Raw genomic sequence first — 21,005 nt, 5'->3', positions numbered from 1 at the left:
TAAGCTTTGAAGCCTAAGTAATAGCCCATTCTACATGCTTTGAAAAGCTTCTTTCTTTCCACTTAATGTTAAGTCACAGTGGTCTTTGCATGTCAAGGAACAAACAGCTTGTCTTCATTTTTTTTTCTTCTGGTTCTGGGGCTTGAACTCTGGAGTCTGTCCCTGAGCTTCTTTTGCTTAAGGCCAGTGCTCTACCTCTTCAGCCACAGTACCACTTTCAGCTTTTTTGAGTAGCTTATTGGAGATAAGAGTCTCATGGACTTTCCTGCCCTGGCTGGTTTCAAAGGATGATCCTCAGATCTCAACCTCCTGAGTAGTGAAGATTGCAGGCATAAGCCAACAAAGATGTTTTTATGACCACAAAGGCTGCACAGTGAGAACATCATTGATTTGGCTCTTCTCTGTAAATGGACACTAAACGTCAATAATTTATCACTATATAAATGATACTACAGTGTGCATTTTTGTGTGCCTCTTTGCATAAATGCAACCACTGTTTTCTAGGACAAATAGGTAAAGGTGCCCTCTCTTCTTGAATACCCACTAATTTTTTTAAATCCAAATCAGTCTTCTTCCTGTCTGTTCCAGTGAGTGTTTATATTTTCAACTCAGAAAGGCAGAAAGGATGCCTACAACTTCCCCCCAAATAGTCCAATAACACATCAGAACAAAATCACATCTCATTCAACTATCCCCTGGCTGAAGATGTAGCTCCGTGACAGAAGAATATCTGCATAGCAATCAGGATACACTAGGCTTGATCCTCAGCACTAAGGGAAAACATGCATGAAATAATGCATGAAACATGAAATAATGTACTTATATGTCATTTTGATCACTGACCACTGACATTAACCCACAACCCTTCAGTGCATTTCTAATCACAACCTCACCTTTAGCATAATTCTGGATAATGGTAAAAGTCTAAGGTTATATATGATGGGGAATGCTTTAGGTCTCTTAGCACACAAGGGCTTATAAAATGTCCTTATCTGACTATTCCAGTCAGCTTTTGCATAGCTGTCACAGAATGCCTGACGTAAGCAATTTAAAAAGAGGAAAGGTTTCTTCAGAATTTTGATAAGAGGTTTCAATCCATCTGGGAATGGGGGGTGGCGTGTTGGAATAATTACATTATGGTAGACAGGAAACATGGAGAATGGATGGGATGGGAGACAATGGATAGCCTTCAATGACATACCCTAAGTGACAAACTTCATGTAGCTTGGCTTGACTCCTAAGTTTCCATCTTCACCTCCACCCAAATTAGCTCCAACTGCAAGGGACCAAGCCTTCACCTGTGGTAACATCCCACAATTAAATTATAACACCGACCTTGTGAAGGACAGCCAAAAAGGAAGAAAGAGTCACAGAACCAAGAATCAGAGATAGCTAGTGTAAAGAATGTAAGGTTAAAACTGGCATTTTCTCCACGTAACTTCCTCTGGTGTTAGAATATTAAACTTTTTGCTTAATCCATTCTTGGTGAAGTCTTCCGTTCAATTCTGTTTGAAGATGATGACACAGAAGATGTAGAAAATTTGGAGTTGGGTTGGCAAAGTACAAAGTACTCTTAATGGAAGCTAAACAATCCTTGTGAGCCTCTACTTCTCTCAGGTTCTGATCAGCACAGTAAAGCTGGAGACCAATGTAGAGAGTCAGAGAAAGATGGGTATGATCTCTAAAATTATGCATTTGTATTTCAGTTGATGGCATCATGGTGTAGAACTTAACGAGTTGTTGGTCTGCCTATATGCTCTGCTGTCCTTGTAGGACAGGCTTCATGGGCTATATGGTAGCGCTAAGAATCTGTGGTGAATATGCTTCCATGAGCTCTATTAATTATACATCCACCTGACCTGAGAGACAAAATCAAGGGCTAGCCAGGGTGGTTCATGCCTGTCATCCTAGGTACTTGGAGACAGAAAGCTAGCAAGACCCTTCCCTCAACAAATAAACCAAGCATGCTAACACATATCTAGGGTCTCAGTTAAGCAAGAAGTTGTAAGTAAGAGAATGGAGCTCTAAGATTGTCCCTGAACACAATACACTATGTAAAAACTAAGGCAAAACCAGAATGGGAACTCGGCTTACATGGTAGAGTGTAATAGTGTAAGCGTAAGAGGCCCCAAGTTAAAATTCCAGTACTTCAAACAAAATGAAAAGTGAGCATTTTGTATCCTTTAAGAATACAGAACGGAAAGAAGGAATGACACAGAACCGTCTCTATCAAAAAAGTATATAGTGTTGATTTTGGTAGAAAAGATCACGATTACACATTAAAATATTCTGGAATTATTTTGGTATGATATGGAAATTTATTAATCTAATTGCTTAAATTTGGGAATATGAGGATGGATAAAATAATGTTCTATTTTTTCTAATATCCCTAAAACTCAAATAAATGTGTTTTCATGTGCTAAGAACTGTGCACACACACAAACCTAGCATGCATTTTAACCATGCACGCAGGCTTGAGTTCAGATCTTCAGAGAGAGGTATACATTCACAACAAAACCAAAGGCAAAATGTACCCTCGGTTTTCAGCATATGCTAAATAAACAGATTTGCTGAAACCACAAAGAGTTGGACAGACAGCCAGAAAACATCATTCCCCATAGATCACATATTTATTTTCCAAACAACAGTAAGCGCTTAAAGAACGCTTTTAGAGGAAGACCATTTGTCTGACTCCCTGCAATGGCTGCTTTGTGAACTTCCATAGAGCATTTTCCTCCTCATGTGATAAAGCTGCCGCCTTTCTCAATTGTGCTCCCCTTAACCAGATACCGGCCAAACTCTAGCATGTCGGAGGATGTCATAGGATGTGAACTGTGGAACAGACCACAGGGACTTCCCCAAATGCAGCACATCCAGGGGGTTCTGGAAGTGAAGAAGGCAGTGCAGCAGACGAGACACGCCTCATGGTAGCAAGTAGTTTTAGGCTGAAAGACACAGAGAGGCCTCCCATTCATTCCTCAACAGGATCCACACATTTTACCCGCCTACAGCACTAGGCTCAAGGAAAATGGGCAATTCTTGGTTCAGTGCTCCGAAAGAATGAGGACGAAGTAGGAAGAAGGGTGGGAGGGGAGAGCAGAGGAAGGAGCACTAACGTACAAAGTAAGAACTCTTCCTCATCAGTCTAAATGTGAATCAAGAGATTTCTGAACCTTGATTTGAGGTGCTCTTCCTGTACAAGGTGTGATGAGGGCATAATGAAAGCAAAAGAAAAGATCAGAGCCTTGTTGTAGAAACATCGTTGCTGACAGGAAAACAATACTTTCTCATACAATAAAGGGTGAGGGGGTAGTACATTGGTGTTCTGTTATCTGTTTACTTCCAATGGCATCCCTGCCACTCTCCAAGGATTTGGGATTGCTTACAAATAGGTACATATGCAACAATGACAAAATAAAATGAGGAGGTAGAGCCAAAAGGAAGATGTAAGTGGGAAAATAAAAGTCTGGTTTACAATTAAATAAAGAAGTTATAATATACTGCTCAGTCTAGGCGTGAGCTATAAATAGGACTTAAAGTTTAGAGAGACTTAAGTACTATACAGACAATAACTCACACAGCGTTACACAGAGACCTGACTGGTACAAGTGAGACATGACAACAGGGGCCAAACCATACTGTCCCATGGGACCATCTGGTAAGGTCTCAACCAGTCAGTACTAAGCCAGGATTCCTGGTTCAGGCAGGAGAGGGAAAGGAATGGTAGGACTCTGCATTTTCCAGAAGTTCTTGATGTGATTCCAATGATGCCCCCAGCCTGGAAGCCACAGCAACAGGGACTCACAAAGTGATAGAGGGCAGGAGAATCTCCCATAATCAGACTGGAGCCTAATGTGCAGAGAGCACCATCAACTAGTTAGCCCAGACTGAAAAGGAGGAAGTTTAGGACACTCAAAATGTATTGCTTAATCCATTCCATTTTAACGAGATCACAAGGCAATTAACAAGGTTACATATAAAAAAAGAGAAACAGAAATGGTTGCAAATGTAAAAATTAGTTCTTTGGGGCTATGAAACAAATGACCATAATGTTAGCACTTGAAGTGATATACAACATTTATCTCACATGGATGAGGAGTCTGAGGCCAACATAGCTGAAACCTTTGCTCAGCTCACAAAGTTGAAATACGCTGGTATAGGCCTAAGGTCCCCTCTGTGGTGCTGAATTCTCTTCTGAGTTCATGTGGTTGGCAGAATTCTTGTCTTAACAGCTAGAAACCTTAGAGGCTTGCTTCATCAAAGCTGGCAGGAGATTCTCTGAAGCATCAAGCCTCTCACTTCTAGACTATCTTAAAATATTTCCTAGGGCTCAATGTGAAGGTTCAAACTTGTAAGCCCAGCTTCTCCAGCGACAGAGACATAAGGATTAAGGTCAGAGGCTGACAAAAGTGTGAGACTCTATGTGAAAAACAAATTGAAGCAAAAATAAAAAATAAAAAATAAAAGGCCAAGAACTTGGCCACAGAGCAGAATACAATCCTATCGTAGTGCCAAAACAAATTATTTTTATTAACTCAAAGGCAACTAATTAAGGACCTCAATTCCATTTGCAAATATCAATCCACCTTTGATATACTGTGCCACTTGATCTCTAAAGAGTTAATTGTCTTAGCCTCATTTTCTGTTCCACTCAAGAAGGAATCATATACTGCGAGCACGTCCAACAGCAGAATGGATCTTAGAGTCTACCTCAGAATTCTACTTGCCACAAAATGTAATCAAGAAAATGGAACTTTGTGAATATGCAGAATAGATCAGCCACTAAAGTTCATATATGGAAATTAAACATGCAGAATTGGTGCTACACTTACTGGCAGTGAAGTAATACACAAAAAAAGATATAACCACAGATGTCATAGGAGTCTAGTATTGACATATACTTCTTATGTCTTTATGTACAAATCATGAAATAAGACGATATCAAAATATAGTATAAAAATTGGGACACCAGTGGCTCACACTTGTAAACATAGCTATTTCAGGAGGCTGAGATTTGAGACCTGCAATTCAAAGTCAGCCTAGGCAATAAAGCCCATGAGACTCTTATCTCCAATTAGCCACCAAAAAGCCAGAAGTGTGGTACAAGTGATAAAGCACTAGCCTTGAGCAAAAAGTTTGGAGACAGTGTTCAGGCCCAGAGTTCAGGACCCAGGACCACTTTACATACACAAAAATAAGGAATAAAATACAATAGGTAGATGCAATATACCAAGTATGAGATATATTGGCCCTGCTGGTACAATGGGAAATCATGAGAACAGAGTTCAGTGAAGTGCTGGTTAGTATCAGGTATACCTCGGGCTGGTGAATAGGGTGTCCATAACAGAGATTGACTGGGAAGAGGCACTATGAATTGTAGTAGGAGAAGTGAGAAAAATGAATCACAAGTATGAACAAATTAGGAATCAGAGTGATCATGACATGGAGGAGAAAGGAACAGAAGTTCCAGCACTTCAGAGTAGCCTTATAAAAAAGTTGCTTTGTTCTTATGCTGATATGTGTCATTTGACCACCTTCCTATGCAATAACTTTCTGTATCACCTCTTACAGGAATTCCCTGGTCACTGTCAGCATTGATTGAGTGCTTCTCTTTTGTTTTATGACTCTCATAATTAGTTCTACAGATTCAATAGAATAAATGATTATGACCTATGTTCCACTTGTGCTCTACAATAAACCTGCTGTTGCATGCAAACTGCTCTCCCTTTTCTACCTCCTGATACATCACCTCTTTTTATGATCTCATTCAACCATCACTTCCTGTTCAAGCTCATATAGCTACCTCCCTCCATGGAGTGGCCTCTAACCCCACCCACAGAGTCAGCATTACTACATTATCTGGGCAATTGCCCCTGTTTACTTAAGTCTTGTCGCCTACAATCTGACCATCTGGTTTGTTGTGATGACCTCATTAGATCTCAGCCATCTTCTAGTTTCCATGGAGCTTACTGTGTTAAGAGTTCAAGGGGGAAAGGCATTGGAGTCCTTGGCCTACCTCATCTTCCTTCTTAAAGAAGGCCATTGCATCAAAGTCTGGAGACTTTCAGAAACTGGATCTAGTCCATAAGGTCACATCTTCTTTCTGGGAAATCTTAGATGAACAAAAGGTATTCGAAATAGTAGCCATCACTACTTTCCTTAAACTTACACCTTAAAGGGATAGGGCTATTCCCTTGAGTTAATTAAAATTAACCTTTAAATTTGTACAAATATCTTGGAAGATTGATGGTATCTCCTAGATTGTGTGTAGAAATCACACACACACACACACACACACACACACACACACACACACACACCATGAATGTGTATATTTGTTCACTGAGAGATATATTCTAAAATATTTGTGACAACATTATTTATGATGGTCCCAATCTGGAAAACATTCAAATCCTCATCCATACTAGAAGAATACATTGTGGTACACTCACCAAATGGAATACACACAAAAATGAGAATGGACTATCTATTAACACATAAACATGTTGAATAAAGTCAAATATAAAATTATATATGCTGTGTGGGTTTTGTCTTGCAAAAGTACATAATCATTCATTTTTAATGATTCATTTGATTGGTTTGTAATGTCCTTTGGAATTAAATCCTTTCCCTCAATATGTTTTTAACTCTATTAAGATAGTTTCTTTCCTTTTTTATTCTCTAGTAGTACATATATTCAGATTAGACATGCTAAGAAAATAGGCATCATCTCTGTCTTCTCTCGGGTGAAGATAAGGGAGATTGGACTTCCATTGGGTCTATTTCATAAACCAAATGAAGTATTTTTCTTCTGATGTCCTCAAAGATTTATTCTAATATACCCAATGAAAGTGAGTTTCATTTTGCTTATTTGCTCTCTGCCCTCAAGTTAACTAAGTACTGACCTTTGCCTTGCTTTGTGAGTTCTGTTCAATTATTTTGGAATGGAAAAATGGAGACACTTCTTTAAGTATACCCCTCTAAAAATCTGGTGAAGTAACTCTTCCTTTTATTCCCTTGCCTTTATTTCCTGTAAATTCACTTAATGTCTGAATCCATTCCTAATAATTTTTCATGCTCAAGGCAGAAAGCTATGCATCCAGACAATGAGACAATGAGAAAGAAGCCTTCTAATTCATGTGAAGTTAAAGGCAATGCCCTTCCTCATGGGCTCATTGGAAGGAGAACTGAATGGCAATAGAACACAAAACATATTCCTAATGGAAAAGAAAGAAATGTAGTCATAAACAATGGAATGACAGCAATGTTTTTGATGACCATCATAAGACGTCTGGTTGATAGCTTATCTTTTCTGAACAAATAGTACCAGAGCAATCTGTACACCTTCACGTCACCATCACAAATGTTGTTTTCTCTCTGCTTACTATGTGCATACCTGGAACCTAGTGTGCTTTATCGCTGTGCAAGCTTTGCTGAGTTTCCTTTTCCTACTTGGCACAGATTTTCCTAGAAACTATTAATGGCGCTTAGTTACTGCCACAGACCAATAGCACAAACATAAGAGCTTCAAGTCACATTACAGACAATCAGCTGCCTTTTTAATGAATGTTTGCACAAGTTTTCTATCTCTACAAGAATGTAGGACAAAATGATAGAGAGGAGACTATGAATCTGCAAAGATTCTTACCAAATCCGTGGAGAGAATAGCTCTAGAAAATTGAAGACACATGTCAGGTCTTTATAAAGATCATGCAAAACAGAGAAGGAAAAATCTAAGAAAACAACTCATGCAGAAACTATTTAATCAAAGGGAAAAGACAATTATAACATCTGTTAATCTTCTGTAGAGGTTATAATTAGATGCTTTGGAGAAACACCCTTTCAAGGGTGATCTTCTAACATCTGTTGTGAAGAAGTATTGTGCAGTGATGAATCACTTTGGCACTTTGGTAAAAACAGGGATTTTTAGGGACCATAGACAACATCCTCAGGATGTCCACGAAGCAGCCCAGTCCTGAGCACACTGACCTGACTGTTTCTTGTTTCTATGATTGCCCATGTTGAACGCTTCTGGCAGCAATCATTTTATGACTAGGAATAACAGGATCACAGTGTCTGGAGTGCCTTGAGACCATCTGATCTCCCCTTTCACTTTGCAGATTGGGCCACTGGATCTCACATCCTACAGCTGGCTTGTGGCAGGATTTTACAAGGAGGGTCACTTTGTTTTCTCTCCAGATCATACCCCACCTACCAAGCTGCCAGACTCCTGGGCTCTTTTATACGTTGGCCTGGAATTTGACTATGCTCTTTGTTTAACAGTATTTGCATTGTAATGAGACTCTGGAGCATTTGATGTTCACAGAGAAATAGAAAAGATTATAATGGTGTCCTTTGCCTCTGATCCCTGATTCATTGAGAAACACTGACCATCCTCTGCTCTAATAAAAGGTGGGAAGAAGAGAGGAAGGAAAAAGAAATGAAGATAAAGAAGGAGAAGAGCCAGGTATTTAAAAAATCTGAAGAAGAGATGAGGTATAAGTTGCGTAGAGGGAAAGATAGAAAAATGAGAAATAAATTGTCTAAAGAGAAAGAGAGAGAGATGGGGAAGAGGAAATAGGCACCTAGATAAAATGGTTCAAGATTATATAAATAGGTTAACAAATACACACCCCCTTCAAAAGAGCCAGACATTCATTGCACCTTTCCTACTCCCTGTAACTTGGTTCCATTGTACTTCACCTAAGCAGTACTATACAAACTGATGTCCAGACTACAGGTTTTGGGCAATTTTGCTAAGCAAAATGTGGAGATAATGAGGCCAGGGGCATCAAATCAACAGATGTCATGTGTTGAGCAATGAACGCTGTGGCCATATGGTAACATCAGAAATGAATTCACCCAGGAGAGTTAGGGGGAGGGGGACAGTTTTATTGGTAGCTCTTTCGGGCTGCAAATACTTGGTTATGCCAAAATATTGAGTAAATGAGCTTTTGACATTGACATCAGTATTGAGCAACAAGTCCCTGAGACAGAAACACACATTTGCCCTCATCTCTCTCAGTCCTGTCTAGGAGTCACCAGTTTACAGGGCTGGTAATATCCTCCAAGAAAAATGGCCAGTAATGATAACAAAGGTCACCATGCATTCAAATCTATTTTTGTACAGGTCTACCATGTTTTTTTTAAACTCATTTAATTCTCATAGTGATATGGAGGTAATGCAATCCTACATATCAGGCTGAAAGTACTGCTGTATAATCTGAAACAAACTAATATATTGGTTCTTTGGTTGCACAATAGTATTAATAATATTATAGTATTAATAATAACTTCTATCTCAGAAAAGCATAAGGCCAGACCTATTATAAATAATAAATATTAATGAAATAGTAAATACTAATGAAACTGATATTACTACATTGTATGGAAAAAGGAAAGCAAACTCAGGTTTAAAATCACAGGCAAAGTCAGTAGAGCTGAGAGCAGAGACTGGAACTCTGGGATGTCAAAGAGTTAAGTGCCTCCTGGGTAGGAGCTGTCTTCTGTAACTTTATCTGTATTAACTGACTGTGAATATCTGCTCTTTCTAATATACCATGCGGCTTCTCAGGAAAAGGTATTCACACTGTGTCGGTCACAGGGGAATTCATTCCCAGCCCTTACTCAGCTTTTGACATATTCCTATGCCTGTACATCTCCCATCACTGATAACAAGTGAAAACAGGGACTCCCTATCCATTGTGATTCACTTATTCTCCTACCTAGAGCACTCCCGTTGGATAAATACCAGGATCATTTATCTTTGCAGTACTCTAAATAAATAGCCATTCTCTTCCTCACTGAAAGATAGCCAAAAAGGCTGGCGTGGTGGCTCGCCTCTGTGGTCCCTGCTGCTCAGGAGGCTGAGATAAGGAGGGTTGCAGTCCAGGTTAGCACTGGCAAAAAATGTAAAACCCTACCTGAAATATAATTTTTTTATTGTGAAAATACAGAGGGGTTACAATTACATGGGCAAAGTAATGAGTACATTTCTTATCAAGCATTGTTGCCTCCTCCTTTGTTTCCCATTTCCATCCCTTCCCATCTTCCTTTCCCCCGCTTCCCGCCCCTCGCCAAAGTTGTAAAGTTCGTTTTTCGACATAACATCTTGTTGCAATGGGTCCACCTGTATCCCTGTTTAAACAATTTGTTTTTTCCCTTCTCCTCCACAAATTATACCAACATCAAATACAGTGAAAACAGGGGTTATACCATGGGGGAGGGAGATAAAAAGCCACAAAGAAATCATCTTATAAATTTTAAAACAGTAGCAAGAAAAAACATTTGAGTCCTTAACTTGGGATTCATTTCGCCTAACATCAACTTATCTGACTGTTTCTGCTTGTCTCAGACATATACTAGTTATTGCAAATAAGGGAAACCATGGGACCTATGTTTCTTTGGGCCTGGCTTACTTCATTTAATATCATTTTTTCCACATCTTTCCATTTCCTAACAAAAGGGGGAATGCCATTCTTTCTGATGGAAGCATAGAATTCCATTGTGTATATATACCACAATGTCTTGATCCATTCATCTACTGAGGGGCATCTGGGTTGGTTCCAAATCTTAGCTATGATAAATAATGCTGCAATAAACATAGTTGTGCTGGTAGCTTTAGCATGGTCTTGTTTGTTATCATTTGGGTAAATGCCCAAAAATGGGATTGTTGGTTCATAGGGGAGCTCTATGTGGAGTAAAACAGAGGAAAGGGGCTAGAGGCAGGGCTTAAGTGGAATTGGGGAGAGAAAGAGAAGAGAAGGAAGAAGAGGAGAAGGAGGAAGGGGCAGGGGGAGGAGGAGGAGGAGGAGGAGGGAAGAGGAGGAGGGAAGAGGAGGAGGAGGAGAAGGAGGAGGAGAAGGAAGGGGGAGGGAAGAGAGATTTTGAATGCCATGATATTTGAATGTCATCAGCTGAGGTATAAAACTGAATGTTTTCCTAAGTATGAAAATATTAAGGAGAAAGTTAATCTAAAATTCAGAAAGCTTGCTTATGTTTTTCTCTTAACCAAATATTTGGGTGCCTGCTGTGCTCTGATCACTGTTCTAAGTAGTGAGGCCACAATACTAAAGAGAACAGACAACAGCTCTGTCTTCAAGGCATATCTAACCTCACTGGGGATAGTTTCTGAATGCAATAGCAGACTATATGCTTAATTGCATTGGTGATAAGAGCTATGAAAAGCAGGGAGGTGGACCCATCAGAGGACCTTCCTCAGAAAGCCATTTATGCTGAGAAGCTGCCCACAAGAGGATGAATGGGGGAAAGAAACTTCCTATAGAGAAATCTGGGTAAAAGGAGCCAATGAAAATGTCTCTGTGCTAGCCTGCTAGTTGGCTTTAGATGCCAGCTCACCTCTCCATACCTTATTGGAAGTAAGCAAAATAGAGTCTATGATCCTAACTGGTTCTCAACACACACATTCTCTTTTCCTGTCTTCGGAATGGAGGGCATGCCAAAGGTTGTGACCATTTGCACAGATTAGAAACCTCATTTTCAAGGATTTTCAACTGGAATGTTGAAAGCAAGTCACAATGTATCTAGCAAGAGGGCCCTCATTTCTCTCCTTCACGTTCAATTGCTGACCTTCAGTTGCATCTAGAGGTCAAGAACCCAGCACACTGATTCCAAAATAAATGTCACCATAAAGTGGGTGCAATGGCACATACCTGTAATCCTAGATACCTGGAAGACTAGTAGTTCAAGGCCACTCCAGTCAATAAGTTTCTGAGCTCCCAATTCACCAAAAAAGGCTTGATGTGGTGATTAACCCCCCCGCCCCCCCACCAGCAATCATAGGAAAGGCAATAGAAGGATCATTGTCTAGGCCCACACAGGTAAAAAGCAAAATCCTATGTAAAAATTGACCAGAGACAAAGGAGTTAGAGGTTTGGCTCAAGTGAGAATATATCTGCCTAGCAAGCAAGAAGCCCTAAGTTCAAACCCTAGTATTTTACTCCTCACCCCCTCCTCCTCAAAAAAAGAAAGAAAGAAAATATCACTATAGATTTTATGACCAGCCATCCAAAGCCCTGGTTTGGTGGAATGACTATTAATGATCTACCCAATTGCTCCAATTCCCTGCTAAGTAAACAGTAAAAGTTAATGTGTCTCCTTTATCCACAAAGAAAGAACTATAAATACAGTGTACTTTAAAAAATCATTTTAGTAGTCTTATTATTATTAATCAGAAATTCTTAAACCCATGACTTTTGAGTGGCTGAAACTATTGACTACTGGCCTGTATAAGAACTTTTACTTTGTTTAACAAGGCCCTCTACTGGCAATCTCCAAAACCACTGTCTCTGAAGGTAAGGCCTTTCCCATTATTTTAAGTAAAATATTTTAAATACTCCCAATAACCAAGTATACCACACTTTTGACTGTACAAATCTTGGCTGAGATAGTGAATGAGAGGAAAATAAAGAAGAGGAAAATAAATGTCATTCTGAGTGGACATTCATTCATCTATTCACAAAATGACATTGCACAAACTGTCATTTCCCTTTTTTCTCAAGTTATGCTAGATGCCAAAGGGACTTAGAAGGCCATTTCTGACATTAAAATGGCATTATTATTCATGTGAACACAAAAACCAATTATGAATGTAATTTACCATCGTAATAAAGCTGATCATTTTGCTTACACAAATGTGAATGTTTAAATATAATTAAATGACAGACACACTGAAGGCAGGCATTTTATACTGCTCCAAATATGAAACAATCATTAACGTCTCCTGTTTGACAACTGACAATATAAAAACTAGTGTATAGTGACTTGGTCATATGATAAGAAAGTTTCAAGGGAGATTATTTTGACACATTTGTCAAAGAGCTGTTGGAGCAACTGAGATATTGTGACTACGTGATCTTAACAAACTAAGTGAATTTTTACATGAGACAATATTTACAGGAAAAATATTTTTAAAAGAAAATAATGTGATCACAATAATAATTTAATTCAACAGAACACAATACAGCTAGCCCTCTCTTCTACATCTACAGATCTAACAAACCATATATTGAAAATATTCTGAAAATTGGGTGTATAGACAATATTCACAGAAATTTTATTTTTGTCCTCATCTCACAGAAGTATGAAGAATTATTTATAACTATTTACATTGTATTAAGTTTTATAACTGACCTAGAATGTATTCAAAGTGTATGGTAAGTCAACCTAAATTATAATCTTCTACTGTGTAATTTTATATATAAGGAACTGAATATCCATGGATTTTTAGTCTCCTCCGGGGGTCCTAGAGACCAATCCTTAGTGGAAACTAAGGGATGATTATATTTATAATCATGTCAAAAATAGGCACCAAATGCACATTTAATCAGAACAGAAGAATAGAGAAGGTGTAGGAAAGATACTGTCTTTCATAGGAAATAATAAGTAATTTGATGCGGATAAACTGCTGGGAAATATTACTTTAAAAATACAGAAAAGAGCAGAAAATGATTGCCACCAAATAATAGGACTGAGAAATGGGTGGGTTGCAAGGCTGTAAGGCTGATATGTGTGTATGCATATCTCAGCACTGTCATTTAGTGTTAATATTTCATTTAATGTATTTAGGTATATAAACATTTTAGTATTGCTGTGTTTTCTAAGGTGTGAGTTGGACTACTTTGGTTGTTAATGTTTTCTACAAGGCAGTACTGAAAGTGGAAACATTTGGGACATATCCTCTGGGCTGGGCTGGATCAGTTCTATATTTCTAGATTCAATTTGCCAAATGAAGCATGTACCCTTTGTGGAGCAGTTTGTCAGACATGCAGTTTGACTCTCACACTTGTTCCCACATTTCAGAAATAACAGCTCTTCTTTCAACACTATAATATTTATTTGCCATATTGGGACTTTCCTCTTGAACTCAGTTCACTTGGGTTCTTAGAGTGCATCCAAATCCTACCCAAAGGAATAACTAAGTTTGTTTCTAAGATGAGAGAACTGTTTTTTCACCCTGAAAGTACCAAGATTAATTTATGTAACTACTGAGAAGTATCTTGTGTAATTGGGGTTTTCTAACCAACCCGATACACTTCATTAGACAAGTATGTATTGGGGCGTTGTAAACACTGTGGGTAATGTTCTGTGCATCCAAGAGACTGATTGATTTATCTCTCAAGGAAACCCAAAATTCCAAAGGCATTAAACCTTGAAGAATCAGAAAAGTTAAGGAGACTAAAGTTGTAAGGTTCCTCATTGCAAAGTGGTTCAATGACGTTCCTGTGTTCAACCTAAACCATCTGGATGTTTAGAACCAGTTTCACCAAAACACTAACCTTCCTTTCTTTCTTTCTTTTTCTTTCTTTCTTTCTTTCTTTCTTTCTTTCTTTCTTTCTTTCTTTCTTTCTTTCTTTCTTTCTTTCTTTCTTTCATTTTCTTTCTTTCTTTCTTTCTTTCTCTCTTTCTTTCTTTCTTTCTTTCTCTCTTTCTTTCTCTTTCTTTCTTTCTCTCTTTCTTTCTCTCACTCTCTCTCATTCTCTCTCTCTTTCTCTTTCTCTCTCTTTCTCTCTCTTTCTCTTTCTCTCTCTCTCACTCTCTCTCACTCTCTCTCTCTCTTTCTCTCGTTCTCTCTTTCTCTCTTTCTTTCTTTCTTTTTCTTTCTTCCTTTGTGAGTCATGGGGCTTGAACTCTGGGCCTGAGCACTGTCCTTCAGCTCTTCAGCTCAAGGCTAGCTCTCTACCACTTGAGCTACAGCACCACTTCCAGTTTTCTGGTGGTTTATCGGAGATAAGAGTTTCATGGACTTGGGCTGGGAAGGTGGCTCAGTGGTAGAGCGCTTGCCTTGCATGCCTGAGGCCCTGGGTTCGATTCCTCAGCACATAAGCAAAAAGAAAAAAGCCGGAAGTGGCGCTGTGGCTCCAGTGGTAGAGTGCTAGCCTTGAGCTGAAGAGCTGAGGGACAGCGCCCAGGCCCAGAGTTCAGGCCCACGACTGACCAAAAAAAAAAAAAAGTTTCATGGACTTTCCTGCCTGGGCTGGCTTTGAACCATCATGCTCAGATCTCAGCCTCCTGAATAGCTAGGATTATAGGTGTGAGCCACCAGCACCTGGATAACATTTCTTTTGTGAGAAATTTCCAGGAACCAATCAGGTGGCAAACTGTTACTTCTAATTTTGTCTTTCTAGTTGAGTTCAGTGTGGACAATGAGGTAACATTGAGAGTGGGGAGATAAACACCAGAGAACTAGGCACAGACTTGAGATACTTTTGAAGACTAGAACATGTGAATCACCAGATCAACTAGTTGGTACTTAGAAGTATTAATATGATTAATTACTTTGCATATAATCAGTCCACAGCAGGCATGAAGAAGTGAACAATCCAAGCTCCACTGTGGATGAGACCTTACTTTATTAATATTTTTGTGTCAGTCTTGGGGTTTGAATTCAGGCCCTGGGGAAGGTATGTGGAGGGTTATTCCTGAGCTTTTTTTTTTTTTTTTTTTTTTTTTTTGCTCAAGGCCACCACTCTATCATTTGAGCCACAGCTCCATTTGCAGTTTTTGATGGTTGATTGGAGATTAGTCTCACAGACTTTCTTATCTAGACTGGCTTTGAACCATGATCCTCAGGTCTCAGCCTCCTGAGTAGCTAGGATTTGGGGCATAAGCCACCTGCACCCAGCTTAAGTTTGACTTTTATTATGTCCACTAACAATCATTCATACCTTTTCTCATCAATTACTGGGACCTGTCACACTCTATGCCAGGTGTTGGGCTATTCATGGCATTACAAATTTGGCAACTCAATACCCAAACCTCAGTTAAGTTCATTAGAATCTGTGTCAAGGGCAATATATAAAGAACTAACAAAATGGCAAAATTTGCTAGTGGACCCATCCAATCTAGACATTCCAACTGAAGTCAGGCAGAATCTTCTACTGTGATCACTTCATTTGAGAGAAATAGGAGTAAAAGAAAGCAAATCATTTTGCAAAGGGCCACAGTCTTCTCTAGGAAGTGGGAGGGAGGGCACATATCACTGTACAAGTATCTGTAAAGTGATTGGAAAGTAAGAAAAGACTCCCAGAAGGCATCATGGGAAAGGATGAGATAGAAAAAATGGACTCAAGTGGGATGCAGGAATGTACACTTTACTCAACAAGTAGATCCCTAAAAGCAGTACCATTCACAGTAAGCCTTAAGTTCTAGGAACCAAGTGACAGGTCTTTTTTCAGGACACAGAGAGACAGAAAAAGAGAACCATTACAAAGAGAACCAATGAGCCCACAGTTGCATGGCTCCTCCGGAGGAACACTTGGCTGTGAGGAGTAGGATATGATAGCTGTTCAAATGACAGAAAATGCAAGTGAGGACCTAAAGAATAAACTGGATATATAGAGAAATACCACAGGGTTGCCACAGGAACTTGAAGGTGAAGTACTCACAAACATATTCAGCTAAGAGAATACAAAGCTAAACCAGTGATCTCTAGCTGAATCATCTCAGCGATTTCTAACTCTATGTACATCTGATGCCACTTTAGAGATTCTACCTAAGTCTGAAAAGTGAAAGAGACATGAATAAGATAAAAATAAATTAGGTAACACCTATTAATAATATGTGTTCCATACTTAGTGTTGTGCTAAGTTTTTTAGCCATGTTAATATATGTTATTCTTCCCCATCCTTCCAAAAAGAAGACACACTATTTTTAAAAATCACATTTTAAAAGTGAGAAATTGAATCAGTTAAGATAAGTAAATTAGTGGTAATCATAAAGGCAGCAAGTGATATAGAAGCCAGGGTGGAGGTGGGTAGCATAGTTTCAGAGTGGAAGTCCTCAATCATATTGCCAATGCTAGATTCCTGTGAGTCAGAACCTTTGGGACAGGCATAGTACATGCTAAGGAGTGGAGGGATAAGAGACAGAATAGAATAAAATTGTAGGCATCCATCAAAAGTAGCTCTGTCCAGGCACTGATTGCTTGCACATACTATCTGAGTGATTCAAAAGCCTGAAATCTGAGGATCTCAGTTTGAAGTCAGCTGAGGCAGGAAAGACCAAGAGACTCTTACCACCAATGAACCACCAAAAAGACAGAAGTGAAAGGTGTGGCTCAAGTGGTAGAATGTCAACCTTGAGTAAAAAGGCTATGGGACAAAATCCATGCCTTGAATTCAAGCCCCAGTATTAGTTCAAAAAAAAAATAATAGCCCTGTGTTTATGCTCACAAATCTGGCATCACGGTCTTTCTACTCCAGTGAAAAATAATTTAAAGATACTTCATAGTTACAGTGTAATTTACCAGCTACACACAAAAGCCAGGGAGTTTCACATAGCAAAATGCTCATTCATTCATTCATTTAGAATTATTCATTGAACAACTACTCTGTGCTAGGGATTTTTGTTCTAGGAAGTATCAAATTATAGTCCTTGCTTTCCATATTGTTTATCTTAACTGTGTGACTAAGAACTGCTTGCATGGTAAAAATCTAACACAGGATATTATAATAGTGAAAAAAAAACCCACAAACAAAAACAAAAAAAATCCCTGAGCTATCACTTGAATCTGAGGAGTCCACAAAGTCACCCCCAAAATTGCAAGTATCAGGGAAAGGACCCCAGAGAGAAGGAAAATAGGATGTCCTATGCTGGGATCTGAGGTCTAGGTTGAGAAGATTTCACCGTCCAGAAGGAATCTTAAGGAAGAAGAAAAGCAAGTTATAGTCCAGAGAAAGAAGGCTGAGAGTGGAAAGTAAAATAGAAACCAACTGTATCAGAGTTGGGAAAACACCTTTGCTACCCCAACCTGTAGTCAGCTCAACATGCCTTCTCAACTATTCTAACTGCTGCAGCTGCCTAGCTTGCCTTTAGGCCATCAACTAAAATAATCACAGGGTTCTATTTGGTTTGCTAGTAAAGACAATGGAAGTAGAAACGCTGAGATCTGTAACCAGAGCCAAAGACAGAACTGGAATGCTCCATCTTTGCCAAGGCCTTCATCCATGCACCTGCCCCCAGCTCTGTTCCTACAACACACGCAAACCACGTGTGGATCCTATTTGTTTTTTAATCTTTAAGAACTTGAAAAATGGAATGCATTCAGGAATGAGTGCTGTTCCTAGTAGCATTTCTTTCATCATCTTACTGGGCCTTCTGGAAGAATCACTTTTTTCCCTTGGTTTTTTTTCTCTTCTGTAAAAGGTTGATCTTTAATCATTTGAAAATGTTTGAGTGGGAAATTCCATATTTTAAACAAAGCTCTGGAAACAGCACCAAGCTCTACTACATAAGACACATCCAAGCTCAGTGTTCTCTGATGGAAAACTTGGGGAAAAAAACAGATAGGTAGGAGGAGGCCACCTCTGGACTCCATGGAATATTTTAGGATCTTTCCATACTGGCTGCTAAGTGAAAGGCAGTGAGGGCTGTCTAGCTCCTGGGCTGGTGACAGAACAGCTGAACCCAGGAGCAAGTTGGTTTCCTAGCATGAGTCATGGAGTTTGCATGCAGGAGGTAACTAGTGAAAAACTACTTCTTTCCAATCTGTTCCTGGGTTGTCAAGGCTGGAGGGCAGGGATCAGCTGTGATTTGTAACTGGCTGCAAGGGGCTGACGTTCAGACACTGAGAAGGACACCCAGCTTTCCCAAGGCCCACAGAAAGACAAGTTCATAAAACTCATAAGTGGAACATCTGGGGGCTTTGAGAATAACTCTTGGGAGCCCAATGCAGGGGAGATAAGAGGGAGTCCCTGTCCACAGTGGCAGCATCTGACACCTCCCAGTTCCTATTTAAATCCCAGAGAACATTTGGAGGGTTTTAAAGGATACCATGGAAAAGTGAAACAGAGGATGTATATCTTGCCCACTGACAAGCCAGTGTCAAAAGTTTGTTTTCAAACTTGAGTAATATATCAGTTCATTCAAGGTTCCTACTCTGAATGCCAATCATAACACCCTCATGTGGGCAAAAGGAAATCTTAATAGAAATGATTTCAATTTTAAAAATATCTTTCAATTCATACAAATGCCTGACAATGAATGAATGAGGGGAGGGGAGAGAGATTGGGAAGAAGGTAGATCAGGAAGGAACAAGAGACTAATAAACAACAAAATTCACATATTAGAAATTTATAAATCACATAAAAGGCCAGAGAGAAAAGACAAAGTTTTCTCTTTAGGCCCCTCAGGTAATTTTACAAATCGTTTTTCATAGTTTTCTGCTTAAACTTCCTAGGTCAACCTAATAACTTTGTCTTTAGTTGGTAAATTAAAGTTTATTTTAAAACACAAAACATCACCACCAAGAGGGGTGGGGGGGAAACACTCTGCCACCCTGCAGAGAGGCAAAATTTGGATTCTGGGTCCCTGTTCCTGAATACCTCCTCTGCCTGGAGTGTATACTGTTCTTCTCCACTCCCCACCTAACCCCAGCCAACTTCAGCCACACTGTAATTACTTGGAGTAAATGCATACTTGTGGCTGTAGAGAAAGCCTGCAGAAATCCATAAACAAAATTATCTCACTTCTAAAAGAAAAGCAAACTGTCTAAATAGGAGAGACTGTGACAACAGTTTAAAAAAGAAAAAATAGAAGCCACTCTTACTTGTAGTTAGCGCTTCAGGGAACACAAATCACGGGAGACAGACAGACGCATGAACTTACAACAATCCAACAGCACTCTCCAGTTAAAAGTCTCCACCCGCGTTATCCTCTGTTTATTTTTGAACCATTCAAAGAAGGCCGATCTGGGACAGACTCTAGGTTTTTCCTGAATATTCTAGCAGCAGCAGCGACAGAAGCAGCGGCAGCAGCAGCAGCAGCAACAGCAGCAGGGAGGTCTTGCCACGAATCCCGGGCGAATTTGCGGAGACTTGCTGCTGCTCCCTGGGCCGCCGCTCTGTAGTTGCTCTGAGCTTGTAAATACAAGCTCCGTGGACAAAGTCCCAAATGACATCACTGGCAGCTGCTTATTGTTGAGTCTTTATTAACTGACTGTCAAAAAAAAAAAAAAAAAAAAAGGAGGGGGTTGGGGAAGCAAGAGTCTGTTTTCTGAGGCAAAATCATCAGCATCTTGGAACAGATTCCAGTAATACATGCGTAAATAATCCTATTGATTCACTTTTTTTTTTTTTTGGCTTCTCTCACGTTGGAATAAAAAAGACAGAGAAAAGGGTACCCGCTGCACCTCGCTGGATAAACGAACTGCAGAGTTGCAGGAGAAGTTTGAAGCAGCCAGGAGTCTTCTCACGATGGTTATCTACATTCTTCAGAGTTTGATGATTCACAAGTGTGTGAATATTAGTTGTGTTTTACATGGACTGGCCATATTTGCTGTGGACTATATGCCCGATTATCATCTTCTCCAGGGGCATGATGTTGGGCTGAAACTTTCTTTTAAATATCCAAACTTCTTAACTCAAGAGTGCCCCTATCCTCAATACAGACTTGCTTTTTTTTTTTATTTTTGTTGTTGCAAATATGCCGCTTGTTTGCTGTGAAGAATGCCACAAACTTTCTTCTGATTCCTAAAATTTTAATCACCTGTCTGCATAATGCACCTCCTTAGGGAAACATAAAATTAAATTAATAAAACTGTGAACCTCTGCTGATAACTAATGTCAAAGAACACCACAAATCCCATTCACTTTCAACTATCAAAAAAAAATAATCCTCCTGTCTGTTTTTCACTCTCTCATTGGCTCTTTTCTGTCAGCTGGTTCTTACAGTTTTTATAGTCTTCTCCCCACCCACCCCAGCCCCCACCCAGAGACATTCCATACATCCAGCACCCAGCTTCAACACTCAGAAGCCTGTTTTCCCTCCTTCCTCTGCACCACTGTAATGATGCTTTACTATTTATACTTATTTGCTGCTTTTTTTATACTGACTTGTATTTTTAGGTTGTTTTTTAGCCATCTGTGTTCTGTCTCCCCAACTTACTTTGAAAGATCTATGAGAGCACCATCATATTGTATTGTTTATTTGTTTATACCCAGACCCAGATCGCAGCTATAGGGAATCTGAAACCGAAATGCATGGGG

At 39.4% G+C, this 21,005-nt stretch overlaps 1 protein-coding gene across 4 annotated transcripts in view; it reads right to left on the bottom strand.

Annotated features, from left to right (window-relative positions):
* Window positions 1-21,005, bottom strand: part of Nckap5 (NCK associated protein 5) — a 959,972-nt gene that overhangs the window by 853,862 nt on the left and 85,105 nt on the right. Inside the window, exon 1 of one of the 4 annotated variants that reach the window (XM_070024275.1) lies at window positions 19,568-19,708. The exons of 2 other annotated variants lie outside the window; for them this stretch is intronic. The gene's annotated coding sequence lies outside the window, so the exon portion shown is untranslated. Of the gene's footprint in view, window positions 1-19,567; window positions 19,709-21,005 lie in introns of those variants that run through there. One more of the 4 variants, XM_070024284.1, reaches the window with a different exon arrangement.

The sequence above is a fragment of the Dipodomys merriami genome, unplaced genomic scaffold (assembly GCF_024711535.1).
Source record: "Dipodomys merriami isolate MVZ:Mamm:240054 unplaced genomic scaffold, mDipMer1.0.p SCAF_1, whole genome shotgun sequence".
Lineage (NCBI taxonomy): Eukaryota > Metazoa > Chordata > Mammalia > Rodentia > Heteromyidae > Dipodomys > Dipodomys merriami.
Note: the sequence above shows the minus strand (reverse complement) of the source record. Positions and strands in the feature narration are given on the sequence as shown.